This window comes from Oryctolagus cuniculus, chromosome 13, assembly GCF_051225735.1.
Source record: "Oryctolagus cuniculus isolate XC-2025 breed Fujian yellow rabbit chromosome 13, ASM5122573v1, whole genome shotgun sequence".
Taxonomy (NCBI): domain Eukaryota; kingdom Metazoa; phylum Chordata; class Mammalia; order Lagomorpha; family Leporidae; genus Oryctolagus; species Oryctolagus cuniculus.
The window spans coordinates 103,774,384-103,797,321 of record NC_142879.1 but is presented as its reverse complement, the minus strand read 5'-3'; the positions used below and the strand labels follow the sequence as shown (position 1 = coordinate 103,797,321).

Below are 22,938 nucleotides of genomic sequence, written 5' to 3'. Positions count from 1 at the left end.
ATAGCTGCACCTCTGCACAGGGCATGAACTGTAATTGAGGAGATAATTTCAAATATCTCTCTCATTATTATACCAGTAGGGATAAGGAGCAAGAGGCTGCGAAGGCATTAACATGTACATCTAAGATTACAAATAATTCCAGCCACAATTCACAATGTATATCCCATGTTCTGAAGTCCTTTTAAATTTCTGGGGATTAACCTGGGTCACTCTCAAAATGCTGGGGAAATTCTGAATAACTTCTTTGTTACTGTTCACAATGAAATTACCATTTGTTGCTAAGAGCACCTATAAAGGATTACAAAATGAAATCAGTATCAGTGTTTCTTGATCACCCTTTAGAAGACAAAAAGCAACAAGTATCACAAATCAAAATTTCACTTTATATTTTGAACAAACCCCTCAAAGTATTTATAAAACTGATGAAGTATGTTAAAGTATTAAGCCAGCGATAATAGCTCTATTTATCAGAATTTCATAAATGAAATTTATAATTTACATAAGTTCAATAATATGTCATTTTATTTTCATTCCAAATTAAAAAAACAGTATAGTATTTCATTTGAGAAAAATTAGAAAATAAAGATTAGCAAAAATCTTGAAAAAGATGTGAAGTCACCATCCACAGATGACAACTCAGTCCTCCATCTCACACACAGGAGATCAGAGGGCAAAGGCTTCAGTGGAAACGCCACAAAGTGTCCAATACAAAGCTACATAGGAGAAGGATATCAGGATCTAATTTGTTTGAAAGGCAGAGTGATAGGGAGAAGGAGAGAGAGAGAGGAAGGCCTTCCATCACTGGTTCACTGCCCAGATGGCCTCAAAGCCAGATCTGCACTAGGCAGAAGCCAGAAGCCTGAAACTCCACCCTGTATCCCACATAGCTGGCACTTAGGAAAGCAGCAGCAGGTGGCCCAGGTGCATTAGTAGGAAGCTGGATTGAAAGTGGCACGGTTGGAATTCAAACTAGCACTCTAACAGGGGATGCTGGCGTCGCAAACGGGGGTTTAATCTGTAGCAGCAGCAGCAGCACATCAGTCCCCTTGGTCAGGGATTCTGTAACGAGTTATTTACAGGCAGAGAAATGAGAACAATGTAGTGTCACGGCCTCTAAAATCCCTGAATCCTCCATTGAGATACAGAATTGGGGGTTTTGCCTTACTTGAGGAGCAAACAATATACACTGCTCCCTGAAGCAGTGCCCACTGAAACGCCTCTGTGAGGGATCTGGGACGAGTCTGCTTGCCAGCCTGGCTGCCCCAGCTCACTCTTCATCTGTGTTTGTCCTTTTCGTCTGTTTCGACAACTCTGCTCAGTCGCTTTGCCCAACAGGTTCTGGAATTACGAGTTTTCAGAAAATATGTACCGGCTTACTCAAATCTGCAAGGATCGTCATGAACTTTGGCAATTCCCTCCCCGTATATTAATACACAGTGTTATCCCATTGTTTATTAAAATAACTGGTAACTCTCATGGGAAGAAATATGAGAGACTTCTGCTTCAGTGCGGTTGTGCTGTAAACAAAATAAGCTGAACTTGAGCCAGGAAGAGACCTGGAAAAAGAGTGCAGGTGTGATCCAAGGAATCCACTCGATTTTAAATAGGTGATCGTGCAACCTATATGATCAAGTAAGATCTAGAAACTGACGGAATGCCGTAGAAAAAACACAATGTTTGGGCCTTTGGATTTCTGAACTTGAATTTCCTGAATCTTCTGAAAATCAAGTTTATGAGTACTTACAGGCAAGAAAGAGCTACCACTTTTGAGATAAAAATTACCAAATAACAAAGTTCTACACTCAATACAAAAGCATCAGGCATTTGTGGAGAAAGAACACTAGTGGGCTGCATGAACATGGTACTTGTATGTAATGTTGGACTACAATCTTGTGGTTTCAAAAATTTTTACATTTCAAATTACGTACATTGCATTTGGACTGACTAGCCAAAGTCTCTATTGGAAGTCTGATCATCTCTGATTTTTTATCAGAAGATTTAGTAAGCTCTTCTCCCTCCAACACTTTGATGAAGTACTGCACACATGAACACACACAATCGCTTTCACGTTTTCCACCATTTTTCACTGTCTGTAAATCACTTCCTGAAAAATAACTCCAATTCTAGCCACACTCAGAAAACGTACGAAGAACCAGAGACAACAGGCATCTCTGCTTCCTGCTTCCCCAGTGTTCACTACTGCAGGGCAGACTACATAATCTGTGGAACCCACTGGGTTTCACAAAATGAAAATACTGCGCTCCCCTTTTGCCAATGGTTCAGAGTTTCGAGATGGCGACAGCAGAGCATTAAGCCCATCACAGGGCCCTGCAGTAAGCTGGGCCCCGTGTCACACCCACGAGGTGCCTCTCTCTTTCCTCCGGGACTCTGATGGTGTGTTACCCATCACCTGTCGACGTGTCCAACTCTTACTTCCCCTGAAGCCATCCATCTCTGCCTCTGCCTGTCTTGGCCACCACATGGCTTACTGGCCAGGACCACATTTATTCTCTGACCCTGCCACTATCTTCAGATGGAAAAAATCAAAGAAGATAAACACAAGGCCCAAGGAGGGCAGTAGGTGCAGTGACCTGGGACATCCACGTCCATGTCGGAGGGCTTCCTGGTTCAAGTCCCGCGTCTGCTTTCTGATCACGTTCCTGCTAATGCACACCTTGGGAGGCAGCAGGTGTGAGGCAACAGATGGTGGCTCAAGCACTTGGGCCCCTACCACCTATGCAGAAGAGCAAGACTGAGTTCTGGGCTCCTAGCTTGGGCCTGGCCCAGCCCTGGCAGCTGCAGGAATGTGGGGAGTGAAATAGCAGAAGGAAGACAGAACCAAAAGCAAGGCACACAATTTAACACAATACCACCCAGTGATCTTTGAGTTACTTAAATCATAACCTAGTCTTTATCAGATAAGATTAATAAATGCAGAAAAGATGAATTTTCTAGAAAACTATACAGCCATAAGGTAATTAATACATGAAAGCAAACAGTGTTAAAGGTAAAAACATATCCTGTCAACTAGTAAAAATGTGGGTTTTTTTTTTTTGACAGGCAGAGTTAGACAGTGAGAGAAAGACGGAGAGAAAGGTCTTCCTTCTGTTGGTTTACCCCCCAAATGGCCACCACTGCCGGCGTGCTGCGCCGATCCAAAGCCAGGAGCCAGGTGCTTCTCCTGGTCTCCCATGCAGGTGCAGGGCCCAAGCACTTGGGCCATCCTCCACTGCCTTCCCGAGCCACAGCAGAGAGCTAGACTGGAAGAGGTGCAACCAGGACAGAATCCGGCGCCCCGACCGGGACTAGAACCCAGGGTGCCGGCACTGTAGGCAGAGGATTAGCCTAGAGAGCCACTGCGCCGGCCAAGAATGCATTTTTTTAAATCAGAGTATTAAATTAGTTATTGAGATATTTTTAAATGACTTCAAGGCTACAAAGTTGATGACTTTTTCAATAAATGAATACCTGCAAAGGTAAGTGCTACCTATAAGCAAGTAACAAAAAAGTACAAAGCAAATAAGCAGAAGCTTGCATTTATTATTAACAACTAATCATGTATCCTTCTGTTATTAATAACTAATCATTATCCTTCTGGAACAAGAAAATGAATCACTGAAATAGAACACATACTTTAAGAAGAAAAATGGATGCAAAAAAGGAAGGATACAGAGCAACCAGAGAAGCAGCGATTTTATTAAGACCCAGCTGGGGCCACCCCTGTGGTGCAGCAGGTAAAGCCTCTGCCTGCGGTGCCAGCATCCCATCTGCATGCCAGTTCGAGTCCTGGCTGCTCCACTTCCGATCCAGCTCTCTGCTGTGGCCTGGGAAAGCAGAAGATGGCTGAGTGCTTAGGCCCCTGCACCTGCGTGGCAGATCCAGAAGAGGCTTTGGATCGGTGCAGCTCCGGCCATTGCAGCCATCTAGGGAGTGAACCGTGGATGGAAGACCTCTCTCTCTCTGCCTCTGTGTAACTCTGCCTTTCAAATAAATAAATACATCTTAAAAAATAAAAAGTACCCAATCTTCACATATAACTGCAATTATAAAATGAATTTGCTGCTTCGGGTGCATTGTTCCAGTTCTCAGAAAGAATGTGATCTGCTCTTTTACGATGTCCAGAAGGATACTGCCCTGACAATTTAGGAACACAGTAGGCTTTTAATATATAAACATACACTAATCTGTTCATAATCATCAGCTACAGTTCACTCCTTAAAGACTATGTGATTTCCAGCAGCAATTTGCATTTCATATTTGCTGCATCAATTTTAAAGGGTGTTTTTATTATTTCAGAAAATAAATTGATTTCTGCAAAGACATGACACTTTTACCACATAATTACATTAATCTGTTTTTATTTAAAGAAAAGGCATGTTAAGAATTAAAGTGGTTCTTTTGGGGCTGGCGCTGTGGGGTAGTGGGTAAAGTCACCACCTGCAGTGCTGGCATCCCATATGGGCGCTGCTTCAAGTCCTGGCTGCCCCACTTCTGATCCAGCTCTCTGCTATGGCTTGGGAGAGCAGTAGAAGATGGCCTAAGTGCTTGGGTCCCTGCACCCGCATGGGAGGCACGGAAGAAGCTCCTGGCTCCTGGCTCCTGGCTTCGGATACACAGCTCTGGCCATTGGGGCAAACTGGGGAGTGAACCAGCAAATGGAAGACCTCGTTCTCTCTCTCTGCCTCTTCTTCTCTCTCTTTGACTTTCAAATAAATAAAAAAATCTTTAAAAAAAGTATTTCTATGAAATTTTCCAAGTAAATTTTCTAAAAGCAAAGCTGAATATGTATTCTAAATAATATACTAGTAAACAATCTTTAATATCCACAATACTGAGCATATTTTAAAGTCATATAAGCAAAAATTTATCAAATGTTGATTCTATTATTTTGTCAACTATAGCAAATAACTAGCCTAAACTTTACTTATGAAAATTTTAAATATTAGTCTCAGAACTATTTTAATGTACAAAATAGAAAAGAAAGTCACCCTAATTTCACACAAGCAATTCCTCTCTAAACAAAGGAATGATCTGAGTTTTAAAAGGAGAAATTAGATTGAGAAACCAGGGATGAGGTCATTATTTATCTCTATCGTATAACCAGGAATGGAGAATCATAAAATTACCCATAATGCAATCTTACTAATCTTACTAATTTTAATTGCTTAGGAGGTAAAGTCAAGCACAGTCTGTTAAGATTTAAATACAGTGGTTCTCAAATCGGGCTCCAGAGAGCAACAGCATCAGCGCCACCTGAGAACCTATTAGACCTATTCAGGGACTGCATACGAAACCTACTGAATCAGAACACGTGGAGTCCGGACCCATAAGCCTTTGTTTTAGCAAGCCCTGCAGGTGATTCTGAGACAGATTAAACTGTAAGGACCAGTGGCTTTGCATGTCTTCACAATGCATCATGAGGCCTTTGGAATATAAGTACAGATTTCATGCATTTTTCTAATTGATAGAAGTTTCCCCAGACCAACTAAATAAGTGCAGCTTGGAAGAAACAAGAAATCAACTTTACAAATACACAAAACCCATTCTTTCTAGAAAAAGCATAACCAAACCATCTGAAAAAGCAATTATGATTGAATGCAATGTCTCAGTCAAAAATATGTTAGGGAACGGAAAACAAAAAATGTCAAAAAATACCACGTGTATTGAGAAATCATAATAAGTGAATCACATCTCCTGTGCCCTTCTCAGGTACAAAATCCAAGAACCTAACAGCAAAGACAGCATGATTGCTCCTGAAAGCCGTCGATCTGAAAACAGAGATGTCCCACTCCAGTCTGAACTAGTCCCAGCACAACACTAGGTCCTCTGGTATCATACCCTTGGGTGTTTCTTGCATCCTCATGGTTCATTACTCATTGTCTTTTCTCATGAACTTAGATCTTTCTGTTTTTACCATAAAATATATGTTCATAGTATTTGGGTCTTTTTAAAAATTACTCTAATTTTTTTTCCTTTTCCTATTTCACCTTCTTGCTTTAACAGCTTTCTTGATAAATCATAAAGTCATTTTCAACCACCTTTTCTTCTTGGAAGACATTTTTTCTTCCTCCATATGTTTGGAATAAAGAATTTTCTAGGCCTACTTTAAAAAATATAGTCTGAGGTGGGAGTTGTGTGTTGCAACAGGTTAAGCCTCTGCTTGACACTAGCAGGAAACTGGATTGGAAGTGCTTCTCATATAGAAATACCTGGTTCAAGTCCCTTCTACTCTGCACTTCCAATCCAGTTTCTTGCTAATATGCTTAGGAGGCAGCAGATGGTGGCCTAAGTATTTGGGACCCTGCTTTCCATGTGGGATTCCCGAATGGAGTTGCTGGCTCTGGCTTTGACCTGAGCCATGACAAGACAGGGCACTTGGGAAATTGAACTAGCAGACAGAAAATACCTCCCTTCTGCACCCGCCAACCTCTCTCTCTCTCTCTCTCTCTCTCTCTCTCTCTGTGTGTGTGTGTGTGTGAGAGAGAGAGAGAGAGAGAGACAGACTCTAGTTTTCAAATAAATCTTTTAAAAAATGTAAGCCAAGACAATGATGAACGTCTACTTTCTCAAACACCTGAAAAAAATAACTCTGAAGAAAGGCCATTGTGAGCCATGGGAATCCTCCAGCTAAATACCTGAGGCAGTTCTCCGGACTCCGGCAACATTTGTATATAACGAGGAAATGCACTTTTAGAAATACTGTACAATGAAATGTAATAACAAATATTCAAGGACAAGAAAATCGGCTCTTCTGGTTCCTACCACAAATTCTGTAATATATGACTTACTATATGACCTTTCAAAAATCTTGTAGTGATCTATTTAGACTGTGTTCTAAATATCACAAATATTCTTATGAGTGCAGCAGAAATCAGGCATTTATAGGAAAGAAGCATCTCTTTAAAACTGATCATTACTCCATCTGAAGATTATGTGGAAACTGTCGGTCAAATATTTTTAAGTAATTCTTTAGTTTTTCACATCATTTATGTTGCCAAAAACAGCTGACATTAGAGTTGCATGGACACACACAATGCACACGCAATATTCCAGTAACTAACAGGGAAGGAGTACACCAAGTGTTCACACTAAGCGACAGTGACTACTTAACTGATAGGAAGTTTCCTAAATATCAGACGATGTACACAGTTCTTTACTTCTCTGTAATCCTCCAGGAAAACTCTGCAACTTGGTAGTATGATTTCCACTTTACATAGAGAAGAATTCATCATCCCAAATCAAACTTTTCCTTTCAGTCTGCCTGTGGCTACACAGCCAGTAGAGCAGTGAAAGTGGTATCTGACCCCAAGCTAACTCCAGACCTGCACTTTCCCTCTTCTAGGCTCCATTTAGCATATATATTTATGACATCATTGTATTTCTTTTCAAAGGCATTTTTACTTATTTTGAAAGACAGAGAGACAAAGAGACAAAGAGACAGAGAGAGAGAGAGAGAGAGAGAGAGAGAGAGAATGAATCTGAATCTGGTATTTGCTGATTCTTCCCCTAATGCCTGTAATAGCCGGGACCGGGCCAGGGTGAAGCTGGGAACTCGGTCCAAGGCCCTCATGTGAGTGACGAGGATCCACGTACTTGCGCTGTCACCTGCTGTCTCCCAGGGTGTGCGTTACGGGGATGCTGGAATTGGGAGAGCAGCCAGGATTTGAACCCAAGTACTATGACAAGGTGCAGGCTCCCCAAGGGGTGGGTGTCTTAATTGCTCCGTCAAATGCCCTCCCCACATTATTATATTTCCATTGCATTACTTTCTTTCCAAGTCAATCACTGGGATTTCTGATAGCTATTGACAGTAAGCACCCTAAATGTATGATTTTAAAAATTCCAAAATGTCTTTTCCAAGTTTGGCCTTAAATATCCAATTCTTCTCGCTGTGAATTTTGATCTACAATGGGGCTGGCACTGTAGCACAGAGGGGTAATCTGCTGCTTGTGAGGCCAGCATTCCACATACGAGCACTAGTTTGAGTGCTGGCTACTCCACTCCCTATCCAGTTCCCTGCTAACGCATGTAGAAAAGCAGAAGATGGCTTCATATTTGGGTCCCTAGATAGAGTTCCAGGTTCCTGACTATTGTGGCCATTTGGGGAATGTTTCAGCAGATGCAAGACTGGTATCTCTCTCCTCTCTCTGTCTCTGTGTGTGTTTGTGTGTGTGTGTGTGCCTTCAAATAAATAAAACAAATCTTTTCTAAAAAGTGACATTGCATTTTAGGGACTTCCTGTGTCAAGTCAAGCATTTCAGATTTAAGTCAAGTTTCAGTCCTACAGACTCAGAATTGAACATTTTATCTTCACTGCATTATAAATCAGTCTTTGTAGAAGGTCATTAAACAATCATGAAGAAATAACAAAGTTCGAATAAAACAAAAGACACAGCATTGTGTCAAAGCTGGCAGAGACTTCAGCAAACACCTAGAGCCCAAAATGTATCTTGAAATGAGAAAACCAAAAGCCAGAGAGGTAAACTGCCTTCTGGGCCTCCAGAGACTACTGAAAGCTCGCGGAGTGCTAAGCCCAGTGCCCTGTCTATTCAGCCAGGCTTCCTCTCACACTGAAGTCACCATTTCAAGGCCATCCTCTCCTCCCACTCAGGCAATTCTTCCCAACCCTCCGATCTGCTGTTCTTGTCCTATTATCACTGTGTTTTTAGCCACTTCAGGATAATCCTTTGGAGCCACCTCGGAGAAACGTTTCTTTTACACCTTTCTTTATCCCACATTTAACTGATGGCAAATCCTACTGCTCTGAGAACTTCCCTCCAGTCTACCCTTTCTCTCCCGTTCCAGCGCCACAGTGAAGGCAGCGCTACCAGCTCAACCATCTTTCTGCGGCCCCCACCTCGGCCTTCCCGCCTTTCCTAGTCTCTCCACAGCACAACACAGAACTGGACTGCCGTCTCCAAGTCTCAGCTCTTCCATCTGGCATTCAGGGAGCTGCTCCATCCAGGCACTACCTTTTGATTTCTTCCCCTCTTAACATGTTCTCTAACTTCCGCTTGACTTCAGTCATACTTGGAAGAAAGCTGCCCTCTATTTTGTCTGTACAATTATTTTGCTATTATTTTAAAATAACATCTCCAGTGCTTATCATGTTTACAGTCAGATCTCTAGAATTCCCCTGAAGCAGTATACTAAATGAATTTGATTAAAAGTACTATCAGGAAAAATTACCATGTAAGAACTTACAAACAACAATTGTAAGACTGTGAAAATTAATGAGATAGCAAGTCAGTACAGTATGTTCTGCTATAATGCTTATTTTGAAAAAGTAAATTTATTTCAATGCAATTGTTATATTAGAAAACAACATGAACACACAGAGAACTTCAAACTTCTTCATGCATGATTTTATCTATGAGAAGTACTAGGTGAACAAAGTGAAGCCAGGTGAACCAGCCGCAAAGCAATTAACAGAATTCACACCTCCAATCTCACATCTCCAGAAGTGAGCAGCTATGCTGTACCATGAGCCACGCCCATCCCACGGTCCAGCTCTCCTGGTTTCAGCTAATCCTGCATCACTTCATAGCCACGCATGGACAGCAACCCTACGGCCACTTCCGCAAACTTTAGGGGTTTTCCCCAAGGTGAAGCATCTTATTTATTATAGTCTTGACCATAAATAAAACTTTGCTACAATTGTTAGGAGGTTCCTGTATTGTATAACAGCGTGTCCCTGGTGGTTTGGGGGTGTTGCACTCCATTTTTCCCAAAGCCCTGGATGTCACCGCTGTTTCGTGTAGAGTGGAGATTCTCAGATGCATATGCTGGTATCATAGAGGAACTAATTACACAACCTTCTTGGAAAGAGCACAGTGTCACACCCTGTGACCCACAAAAGTGTTTTCCACTACCTTATCAGTGACCGTGAAACAAATAACCTTAACATGTCCAACAAGGGTTCATTAATAATGAAACATCAGCAAGATGACCTATTATTAGTCACTTAAAAAGACAACAATGGAGACTATAAAAAATGGACAATGTGTGTTATAATTAACAAAGAAAATGAAAGTATATTATGATTACAATTATTTACAACAGGCAAGCAGTCAAGACAGGAAATTAACATGGAAACTTTAAAATAGTTACTTGGTGGTTTTATGATGGTTATTTAAAAAAATATTTTAAGAAGTAATTACTTTAACAGAAGCTACATTGGTAAGCTGAGTCAGTATTCTTTTCATGAGTTGTGAAGCTCTCAACTTAAAAACATAAAACAAGGAACCTGAAAGGTATAGTTCTGTAATATCTTTGCAATTATTCTGTGAATCTAAAATCTTTTAAAAGTACTTTCTAAAAATATTCCTTATTACCATACTGAATAACTGATATTTTTAATGGCAATGGATTCTTTTAAGAAATTACCACAGCAGACCTTACTCAAATATTAATATTTAAGTTGAAATAATATTTTTGTCATTATCCCACACTTATAAAATTGAGTAAGTAATTGGTCAAAACCAAAGATCTGTTCAAAGACGTAAGTTCGATATGTTATAAAATCAGTACATATGCTTACATTTCTAATATCTTTAGTTCCATGATGCTGCTTACCCAAATATTTTAGCACTTATTAAATTATCTAGAGCTCTCAAAATCCTTGAACTACTGTTTAATTTTCTGTGTTGGCTTTTAAAAAACTACATTCACTGATGCAATCATTCAACCAATACCAGGTGCACAGGAGCCAAACAGCACAGTTACATGCTGAGGACTGAACAGTGCACAAGCACAGCTGGCTTTATGTTCTAGAGGAGGAAGGCAGGGAAAGTACCTAAAACTACTGATGGAATGGAGGATGGTAACGAGTCTTACCTATCACCTACTGTGAAAGGAAACATAAGGCAGAAGAGAAAACTGGGTTTGAGTGGGAGATCTGCAACCTGAGTTCCTAGAGCTAAAGAAAGCCTGAGCTGACATCTGGGTAGTCTTAAGGAGCCGAGGAACCAGTGTGATAAAGCAAGGTTACCCCAGGTGCTCTGGCCTCTTTCGCCGTGCCCACTCGCTACTCCTATCCATCGTGTTACACACGAAACAGGAAGCCCTCACCAGATGCAGCCACGTGATCTCCAACTTCCTGGCCTCCAGAAAGGGGATCTAACAGACCTCTTACCGTTTATCCAGTCTCTGGTATTTTGACACAGCAACACAAAATAGACCAAGACACCAAGGCAATCAATGGATGTGAACTAGATAAAAGCTCAAACTGCAAACGCTCCAGTGTTTTCCATTTAGAAGCGGAGGAGGCGAGAAGCAACCAATGAGACTGAAAAAGTAAAGTGCCAGAGAGGCAGGGGGAAAAACCAGGGCGCGCTGAATCTGAGAGTCGGCCAGGAAGGCGCTCTGTGCTGTCAGGTGAAGTGAGCCCACCAAGACCTCAGCCTCGGGCCCAGCACCGCTGAGCTCTCAGCGAAGGGTGAAGGTGCACGTCACAGACACTGCATTCAGAAAGAGGAGGGGCTGCTTGGAAGACTGCTGCTGTACACACACAGACGGACACGTGGCAGTTCCCACAGGGAGAATCGCAAGCACGGTTTTTGGAAGATGAGAAAAACAAATTAGCGTTATATGTTGGTGGAAAAGATCCAGTAATGAAGGAAAAATAGTGACGCTTGAGAGAGAAGGCAGAGCTGTCCCAAGCTCTGTGACTCATTAATTAGGACATTTAATAGTTGCAAAGGTATTTATCTAAAAGTCAGAAATACAGTTTTTCATAAAAAAGAAGTTGACATATACTTCAAGGTTCTGAAAATAACTGCGGAATACACCAGTGAAAGACAGACTTGGCCCTGCCCGACACATGATCAATTAAATGTCTTGCCTTTAAGTCATCTATAAATCTTAAAAAGTGAAGATATTTTAATATTTTTCAATTGAGAACTGTAGTTGTATGAAACATTTATGAAGAACAAATCTTTCTATTCATATGGGTCTTTGAAATGGATCATTAAGCCCAGATTTTGTTCCTACACTTTCAACTCCAGATTTTATAAAGCTGAACTAGTATCTGACTACACAATACAGAAAACAGTTTAACTCACCTAATCAACTTTGCTAGAATTATACAAACACATACTCAGCTTCAAATTACCATCTATCCATGGTAATGTGTCTGCTTATAGAATAATACATGCATTTGGGAAAGCTTATAAATCTGAATGACTTTAAATCAAGGAGTAGGCAAAAAACAAAACAAACCAGAACCAGGAACCAGTGAATACATACTTCAGGCCCTGGAGTCCACATACAGTTTCTGTTGCATATTCTTGTTTTCCACAGTTCTAACAATTTACAATCTCCTTTTCTTTCCAATATTGTTTATTTAATTATATTCTGAAAATATAAAAATAATTCTTAAGTTGTAAGCCATATGAAAACAAGATAGGGGCTGGATTTGGCCCACAGGCCACACTTCGTTAATTTCCTCTTTGCCAGGTACACAGAAGATTAAGTATGATCCAGGTGAGTCAGATTTCTGAATTAAAGTTGGACATTGATTTAAAATGCTTCATATGCTGCAGAAACATGATTTATAATATTAGTCCAAAAATAGGAAGAAATTCAGACTCAAAATAGCATATTCAGAAATATGCCTGTATCTAAAAAAGTAATTTAATTGACCTTTTCCTGAAGTCAGTGGAACTGATAAAATAGCCACTTGCTATGGTTACATAACCAATCTACTGATACATTTTTCAGGAGTCGTTCTTAAATACTGTGCTAATAAATACTGAGTGAAAAAGAAAGCTTGCAGCATTTAATGTGTGTTAATTTCCCTATTTTAATCCCGTATAAGAAAAATACAAAGGAATTAGATTCAAAATGTTTTAATGTAGGAGAACTAGAGCTATTGTACTAACTTCTATTGGGTTGCTAGATCCTTTAATAAAGGTAATGGAACATTCTCCAAAAAAAGACACACATTCAAACTTTTTCCCTAATCTCAGTTATCCAGACTCCCCAAGTCAAGACACTCTGAACTAAAGCACAACCACGTCACTCCTCCAGTTCTTTTCATATACGCTTTCTAAGAAGATAAACGTAATTATTATATGGTGGCAAGTAAATTATACCTACAAATGATCTAAAAATGAAGATAATAACCCATGCTCTTATAGCTGATGAATTCTTGAGTAATGCAAAGCTTCTTCCAATTTTGGTCAAGCCTTAACAACACTTCCTTCTCTTTCCTCATACCAGCTTTGGACTTCTACAACCTGGTAAGTGTCTCCCATGCCCAACACATGCCATGTGTTTTTGTTTTTTTCCTTGCATCTTTTCTCATGAGATGCTACCTATCTGAAGTGAGTGTTCTTGCACACCTTTGAATCCTACCTGTCAAGACTGAAATCCTATCATTCTCATACATTTTTTGATATCATATCCCACAATTCTTTTCCCCTGATTCATTGTTTTGTTTTGTTTTGTTTTTTTGACAGGCAGAGTGGACAGTGAGAGAGAGAGACAGAGAGAAAGGTCTTCCTTTGCCGTTGGTTCACCCTCCAATGGCCGCCGCGGCCGGCGCGCTGCGGCCAGCGCACCGCGCTGATCCGATGGCAGGAGCCAGGTGCTTTTCCTGGTCTCCCATGGGGTGCAGGGCCCAAGCACCTGGGCCATCCTCCACTGCACTCCCTGGCCACAGCAGAGAGCTGGCCTGGAAGAGGGGCAACTGGGACAGAATCCGGCGCCCCGACCGGGACTAGAACCTGGGGTGCCGGCGCCGCAAGGCGGAGAATTAGCCTAGTGAGCCACGGCGCTGGTTTTTTAACACCATTCAGTGAACCACATAATAAATCATACTGAGACTCCCAACTGTAGTGCCAGTGCCAGTGCCGAAAGGCAAGAATACTTCCTTCTTTTATCATTTTAGCTGATAGCACGACTGTAAATATGATACATATTTAATAAATAACTTAAATAACTGAATGCTAACTTAAATGGTTTCTGATAATGCTGTTTTGGTTGCTTGATGTAAACCTGATTTTAAGACAAGATCTCAAAAGAAAAACATTCAACAAAATGAACTGAGCATCTAATTTAAAAGCCTGTCTGTGCAGTGGTAAGCCACTCCTTGAGATGCACGTTCCCATACTGGAATGAGTGGTTCAAGTCTTAGCTCCCTGGCCTCCCACCCAGCTTCCTGCTAAAGCACATCCTACAGGCCCAGCGCTATGGTATAGCAGGTAAAGCCACCACCTGGAGTGCTGACATCCCATACAGGCGCTGGTTCGAGTCCTGGCGGCTCCACTTCCAATCCAGCTCTCCACATTGGCCTGGGAAAGCAGTAGCAGATGGCCCAAGTTCTTGGGACCCTGCACCCATGTGGGAAATCTGGAAGAAGCTCCTGACTCCTGGCTTTGGATTGGCACAGCTCCAGCCATTATGGCCAACAGGGGAGTGAATCAGCGGATGGAAGACCTCTCTCTCTGCCTCTCCTTCTCTCTCTGTGTAACTCTGACTTTGAAATAAATACATAAATAAATCTAAAAAAAGCACACCCTAGGAGGCATATGTTGGCTCAAGATCCCTAACATTCACGTGGAAGACTCTGGGCTCCTGGTTTCAGCCTGGGCTACCATTGGCTATCAAGGGCATTTGAGGAGTAAACTAGTAGATCTAAGATTTCTATCTCTGTCTTCAAACAAAAAATGAGAATAAATAAAAATAAAAAATACCTATGCTATCTGATAAGTAGCAAAACTCAAAGCTAGGTAAAACTATGAACTAAAAAAACATTGATGACATCATGGGAGAATAAAAAACTTGATATGAGTTCAAATTTTGTGGCCTAAATATGGCACCAAGTAAGAAATGACTGGTGTAAACTGGGTAGACCACTGCATTTATTTAGCATTGCACAGCACCTCAGGCATTTGTTTCATTCAGTGATACACTCAGCATTTACCGTCACATAAAATTTCCCAACCTTACGACCGGTCTTAGGGAGCACGGTGAAGCTGCAGAGGCCCCTAAGGTCGCCAGCCCTTCAAAACCAAATGCTTTCAACCTGCCGTGCTTAGGGTTCAGCCTGCGGCTCCCTGCCCATGCTTGTACTCAGGCATACCACATCATAATCTTCCTTTGCTTCCCTACCAAAACTGAATGAACGTTTGTTTCAGTCCATTAAAGTCTTGCCTAGTAGCTGGGCTGTTTCCAGTTAACAAACTCACTTGAAGGTGTTGTTATTGTGCTAATTAAAGGAAAGACTATAATAATGAGAGCACAATTTTTTAAGTACAAAGGCATTTTAACAATGATTTTCATATTCTATATATAGGAAGTGCTACTCTTTTGCATATAAATTAGCACTACTTTAGGGGAAGTATACTATATGAATAAAAGGAAAAAAATTTTAGATGAGACAAAACCACCCCACAAACAGAAAAAGAGCATCTAATGGGAATTATGGTGATGAATAGTGAGAAGATGTGAAGTTTTGCACATGTAGAACTCTTTGTTAGCACGGCTATTATAAAGTTATTCATTAATTTAGTTAATACATAGCTATTTATTTGAGTCAAGTAGACCTGTATGTTTCACAGGTACATCAAATATATCAGAAACTGAATTTACTATTCCTGCCTATTACTAAAATGCAAATATCCACTTGCTCTCTAGAGTTTATAAACTGAATAAAGGGTCCCATCCTCAATCCCTACCTATCAGAAACCCTGAATTACCCTTAATGTCTCTGTATTTCTTGTGCAATTACCTTGCAACCTGGCAACTGTAACTCACAAACATCTCTCACAGGCCCACCTCTCTTCAACCACAGTCACCTCACTAGCTCAAGCCCAGTCACTCTTACTGACTTCACATCTTCCTTTCTATCCTCCACGGGGTGGCTGCAGCCATCTCAGAGAATCTGTCTTGTGGTGCATTCATACAACAGAACATCACAGTCCTGAGAAGGATGAGCAACCATGCACAACAATATGGACACATCATAATCACACCGCTCTGTCCTCTTTCATTCAAATTAATGTTCAATTACATATGCTCCTCTTCATGCCAAGTACAATGCAGGCGGTGTCACCTAAACAGCAGGAAGACAGCCAGGTACAACGCAGCAGTGTCACCTCTACAGCAGGAAGGCAGCCAAGTACAACGTGGGCAATAGCACCTATACAGCAGGAAGACAGCCAAGTACAACACAGCAGTGTCACCTATACAGCAGGAAGACAGCCAAGTACAACACAGCAGTGTCACCTATACAGCAGGAAGACAGCCAAGTACAACACAGCAGTGTCACCTATACAGCAGGAGTACAACGTAGCAGTGTCACCCATACTGCTGTTAGGAAGCCAGGTACAACACAGCAGTGTCACCTATACTGCTGTAAGGCAGCCGGGTACAACACAGCAGTGTCACCTATACAACAGGAAGACAGCCAGGTATAACACAGCAGTGTCACCTATACAGCAGGAAGACAGCCAGGTACAACACAGCAGTGTCACCTATACTGCTGTAAGGCAGCCGGGTACAACACAGCAGTGTCACCTATACAGCAGGAAGGCAGCCAGGTACAACACAGCAGTGTCACCTATACAGCAGGAAGACAGCCGGGTACAACACAGCAGTGTCACCTATACAACAGGAAGGCAGCCGGGTACAACACAGCAGTGTCACCTCTACAACAGGAAGACAGCCAAGTACAACGCAGCAGTGTCACCTATACTGCTGTAAGGCAGCCGGGTACAACACAGCAGTGTCACCTATACAGCAGGAAGACAGCCGGGTACAACACATCAGTGTCACCTATTCAGCAGGAAGGCATGCAAGAGGTCTTCTTGGTGGGTTGGTGGCAGATATGACTGGAAGGAAAGGTTTGGGGCAACTTTTGGGATCCTGGTAATGTTCTGTTTGTTCATCTGGGTGCCAGTCATATAGGTGTCGGCACTTTGTGAAAATTTACAGAACTGTGTATTTAACAATATCCTCACGGTTCTACACAAGTAACAGGCTTTATTCGGAAGCTTCAGAAAATAATATAAATCTCGTGTCAATGTCTCTTACTGCTTTTAAAGTAAAGCCCAAAGAACAAACATCGACAGCTTGTGAGACGCTTCCTGTGCAGGGTCACTTTGTCATGTCTCCCTCAATCTTCTGTCCTGATGGTGCCTCGCTCTCTTTCTCCCTCAGGGCTCTCACAACTGCTGTGTCCAGTGCATTCTGCCTTCCCTCTTTGTCTTACCAACTCCTGCGGATGCCTCAGGTTCCGTAAAAGCTGCACTTATGCAATCTGAAACAGCCCCCGGTGCTGCTCTCGGGCTCCGGCTCAAGGGCTCAAGGCAGCGATTACTCCGTCTTCCCTTTGCAACACTCCAGCTTGAGCAAACACTAGGTTCTGTGAGGGCAAGGAGAGTGTTCTCACCGTTCTCTCTACCTACATATTTCATGACCAACTGAATAAGTTATTTCCTTCACATAATAAGAACCCAGCAGCAGTGTGGCAAAGTTTCAAAGTCTATGAATCCCAGTACTAGTAAAATGACCACATTATATATGAGGTCAATGGTTGTTTGCTACCAACGCTTTGAGAGTGTGATGAAAACTGGGGACATTCCCCCAGCAAAAACAGATTGAGGAATCTTGGAAATCAATCTATGGGAAAATACAAATTACCTTCTCTAATTCCATTTCCCATGAACTTTTGAAGTCCCCTCACATATACAAAATATGACTATAATTTCAGGGGTTCCTAGACTCTCAGGCTCATCCAAGGGTCCCTGGGAGACTATATTTAAGATCCTTTGTAGCTTTAAATTGTGGTTTCAGCAATGAGGTGAAAGCCTTTATACAAAAGGAAGTCAGTCTTAGAATAAAAGTGAAAACCCAAACACAACCCAGTGCTGTTCAAGACATTAGCTAAGAAAGGCTGAACACTTTTACTTATATATAGATGGAGGTGTTAACTTGACAAAATAATTTATACTTTAGACATCAGAAGTTAGGCTAAACAAGGTTCTAAGATATTTCTAGACATGGAAAAGTGTGACATTCACAGCTCTCAAATGACAATAAGCTTTCTCCCCCTTCAACCTCACACGCACAGCATCCATCCCTTCTTAGAGTGAGGAAAGAAAATACTTGTGTTAAATAACGAAGGCTATGTTTGAGATATTTGCAGTGACTGTTCTGGGGAAAGGGCAACACTTTTAGATCCTAAATTTTTTTATTTAAAGGTAATTATTGGAACACACACACACATACACACACACACGCACAGCCTTACCTGTAACACTTGTTCTCTGAAGGAAATGCAATAATTATCAACATACCCACACTCTTGGGCACATTCTCCTAAGTGTGCATGGATTTGGAATGCGCCATTGCTTCAGCTCTGAACTGCTAACCGGATGCCCAGTACTGGCAGCACCCACCTGTCCGGCTGGGAATGGTGCACACGGTACAGGCAGTACCAAAGGGCTCACCTACAGTCATTCATCCTCATGAGGCAAGAGCTCCCCCTGAGGGTGAGTGTGGGGCTGCTATAGGTACTGTCCCTAGAGGACATGAACAGCCCTTTCGACAGAGCTGAAAAAGCCTAGATCCACACTACTAAAGCAGTCGTTACATGCTTCAAAAAAAGTGTTTGCTTAAAATAAACATACTAAAAATTCCATAATAAAAATGGAAAGATGTTCCTTTGTGAAAGAAATCTTAGGAGAAACGCAAGATGCTGGTAGAAGAAATGACTTTGGATTGGGTCAGGATATAGCTGCTAATATCAGAGCCAAGAATTACAAGTACTTATATACTTGTCAAGCAAGTCTTCTCCTGGTGTTCATCAAGCTGGCACTTTGTGTTAAGTCTTGCCAACCTGAGAGCTATGTGACAGCTGCAGTGTAACCAGTGGCAGGAAACTACGCTGAACTACTGAGGACTCTGAACACTACAGAGCTCAAGACTAAGGGTACATTTTTATTTTTAAGAAAATGCAGTTCTAGTGATGCACTGTTAGCCAAATTATACTTTTTAAGCTTAACAAACCACTTAATTTATAAAATTACATAAACCTTCTATTTTAATATAATAATCCAGATCTAAAATGTTTAAATATGTAAGGATCAAGTTTTATAACATAAACCCTTTCTTGTGTCTTAGACATCCTAGACAGTTATGAAGAAATGGGCTATCAGTCGTCTCTGGCTTGCACACTGATTTTCAGAGGGCTATCAAGATTCTCCTCAGAGGAAGACATTTGCTAAATCTAGTCCTACAACTAGCTTCTGGGCAGCCCAGTGACTGACGCCTTCCACTCGAGTTAGACCCCAGCAGGGTTGTCAGATAAAATACGAGACACCTGGTTAAACTTGAAGCTAGATAAATAACAACTTTTTTGGAGTCCCAAATACGGCCTGGAACACAATTACACTAAATAATTATTTGCTATTTACCTGAAATTCAAATTAGAGTTGGCTTCCTATTTTGTTTTGTTTTGTTTTGCTTTCTGTGATTTAAATCTGGAAACTCTAAACCAGTGGAGCCCACTGAGTTACCCAACAGGCTCTGGCGTGAGAGAAGCTAAAATGAAAGCTCCGTTCTTTGTCCAGATCTGTGCTTTCAAACATGGCAGCTGTTGGCCACAGGTGGCCACAGCACTGGAACTCCAGCTGGTCCAATACACTCTGTGCTGAGTAGAACTCACATACCGGATTCTGCATGCTCACTGAAAAAAGTAAAATACCTCACAGATGTCTATACTGATTACATGGTGAAATAACATTTTGGATATATGGAATAATTATGAAAGTGCAATTAAATTTTGCCTGTTTCTTTTTGCTTTCTTAGTGTGGTTACTAGAAAAGTTAAAATTATGCATGTAGCTCATGTTTGTGGCCTGAATTTTTTTTTAATGGACAGTGCTGGTCTAGATGGCTCCACGGAGGGGGCCGGGCTTCAGTTTCCCAGTTCTTCATCTCTAAAAATCAATACTGGAAAACATCCAGAGCCGCCTTTCTCACCTCCCTCCAGCTCAAGAGAGCAGTAATGAGCAGGCAGGGAGCACGATCACCTGCAGCAATGGCTGTTTGTGCGGACTGGCTGCGACCACTTTAAAAACAAAAACGAACACAGCACCCACACACTAGTGAAAGAGAAGTCGGAAACTTCACGTTTGACAATTCATACGTTATTCAAAAAAGGAAATAACTGTAGATAAGTTATGTATGTAGATGTGTTTACGTATGTAGACATGTTTATGTGTATAGATATGTTTATGCATGTAGATGTGTTTATGTATGTAGATGTGTTTATGCACACACAAAAGAATCATCTCCCAGACCTTAGTTTCAATGGGAGAATCCTTCAGTATCATTGTGCTCAGATTTAACTTCTACATATTATCAAGATCATGGGACAATATTTGATTTTGTTCCCTAGTATAAATTGAGGTGGTGTAAATAATTACTAAGAATCTTGAGGACAAGATCATATTTTTTGATATTTCTAGATACAGCACACAAGCTCTTAGTGGTTCAAGTCACTGATCTGAAAGTAGGAAAGTAACTCTAAAATGGTGAAATACATTGTTCTTTTACTAAAACATACTACCAATACTTTGATAGAAAAAATCAGTTATTAAAAAGGGTATGTATGGGGGAGATATTTTAGATTAAGAATTTCAGTAAAATAAAGCTATAGTTAGGGTAAGAAATAACAATTTGTTTAGTTATCCTTAAAGCCCACCTTACACTGTCAGTAGGTTTGGGTTTTCATTCACAGTTTTTGCTCAACTGGTCAAGAGTTAATACATTTGTCCATTCTGTTTCATGCCATTATAAAGGCCAAAATGATTTAAAAGTATCTTACAAATAAAAATTCAAACAAAACTGTATATAAATATACAGATTAAACACCTAATAACTTGTTATTTCTTCTCAATTATTAACTATACCCTATCTACTGTAAAGAGTTAACCCTACTGAAGTTGCCTGCAGTAATAATCAGTAAAACCAGTGCAAGCTCCTCTTCTGTTTGCATATGAAAAGCAAAACTGCTGCTCAAGACTTTTCCAAAATAAGTCTATGTCATATTTTTTTCTCATTCTAACAACATACATAATGGGTACGTTTCCTCTTTAATATCTTTTTTATACATATTTAAGAAAATGATTTAAGAGACAAATTTATCATTTATCAGAAATACAGCTGCCACACAAAAATCAGATTTCTCCCCCAAATTAATGGTCTGTAAAACATTCATATCTTGTAAAACTAGTTTCCAAGATCACCTTAAAAGCTTTAAAAACAGATGAATGAAATTAAATGAACAGATTTAATTTCTTCATCAGCACATTAAGTCCCCATTTTCAACAAAACACTACAGCATCCTGGAAATTACAATCATTTACTGTCTTAGTGGCAGCCAAAGCTATTCCACCTGACACTGAGCTACTTCTAATACTGGTGACATTTTCAGAATTAGCATGCTTTCATTCTCCACAGTCACGACATGATATCCTAATGACATTTTAATTTGGCATTGGTCACTTTGAAAGGATATAATAAACTGTGCAAGAGAAAAATATGGTTTTCTGATATTTTAGTTTGAAGCAGACGCATTAATTTATTTATCCTTCATCAGGCTTCGCCGCCAGAAGCAGCATACTGGTTCGTTTCCTGATGATGGGGAAGAAACCCTAACACAGGGGAGCTCCACACTGCTGATTTAAAATGTTCAAATGATTTTTTTTCAATTAGGATCTGACATAAGAAAGTTTATGATCATGTACCTTTTAAAGATTAAGAAGGCCTTTGCTTCACGCTTTCTGAAGCTTAGTACAGATTACAAAATGATTTCCAGGACTTTTCTTGAAGTAAAGGCAAGACAGCTTTACAAAGATCAAGAAAAGCCAATTCTTCAAAACTGGTTATATCAATTTAAGCTACTATGTCACCAGACTGCTTAATTGCTGTCATTGTTTCAAAATTTTTGAATGCAAATCTCAAAATATCCAAGAGTTCCTAGTGAGGTTAACCGCAGCAGTTACTAACCTAGATGCAGACTGAACTGGAAAACAAGCTTCACTATAGTTGGGATTAAAAAAAATCCACAGATCCTTAGGGCATACCTCATTTCTGAACAAGGGAAACTAGCTCTTGATGGATGTGGGAGGAACACGTGATGGTCTCAAACCCTCGATGGAGCATTCCAAAACCAGTCCTGCCTCAGGAGCCTGGGCCCAGGAGTGTGCTCTCGCTAGACCGTGCTTACCTTGAGAGAACAAGGTGGCTGACACACACTGATCAAGTGCTCACACCCCACACCTCCAAGAACACTGAAAAAGATCTGCAGATCTTTCCTGGCACAGGAGGGACCTCTTTATAATCTTCTCATGTTGGAATTTTAAGATTTTCCTGAAGGAGGAGAGAAGAGTAAAAGATTATACTGCAATCATTATCATTGGGATCAAATTTATCTTTCTATATTATGAAATGAGGTTCTGAAAAATATTGGACAAAATCACAGATATCCTAAAATATTCTCTTCTTTCAAAAATTACTTCCTAAAAATACTACACATTTCAAATATTCTTAAATCCAAAACATTAAGGTATTTGTTCAACATTTACCTCATCACTGGGAAACTGGGAGGTTGAGAAAAATATGGAAAAAGTCTAGGTCACCAAATGATCATAACTGCAAATCCTATTAAAAATAATTAGTACAGCTGAACTCACTGAAAAGCAGTGAGCTGAAAAGAGCTAGTAAAAATTGTGTCCTGCCTCTATATCTTCAAATAATGACATGCATTTCCTGACAATTAACAGGAAAGTAGCCCTTTGAGTGGTGTTAAATGCCACAGAATCATGTATGAGCCAATCTACTAGAAGGTAAAAATTCCATGAGGAAAAGGAATTTCAGCTTTGGTTTCTGGTTTTGTTTTTAACAGACTTCTTATCTGTAGAGTCTT

At 40.6% G+C, this 22,938-nt stretch overlaps 1 protein-coding gene across 18 annotated transcripts in view; it reads right to left on the bottom strand.

The window, feature by feature from the left end:
• The window catches only part of ZEB1 (zinc finger E-box binding homeobox 1), a 182,242-nt gene that overhangs the window by 95,298 nt on the left and 64,006 nt on the right, over window positions 1-22,938 (bottom strand). For 5 of the 18 annotated variants that reach the window (XM_089311880.1, XM_070056085.2, XM_070056083.2 and 2 more), the window contains one exon: window positions 22,240-22,382. The exons of the other annotated variants lie outside the window; for them this stretch is intronic. The gene's annotated coding sequence lies outside the window, so the exon portion shown is untranslated. The remainder of the gene's footprint in view (window positions 1-22,239; window positions 22,383-22,938) is intronic. 18 annotated transcript variants of the gene reach the window in all.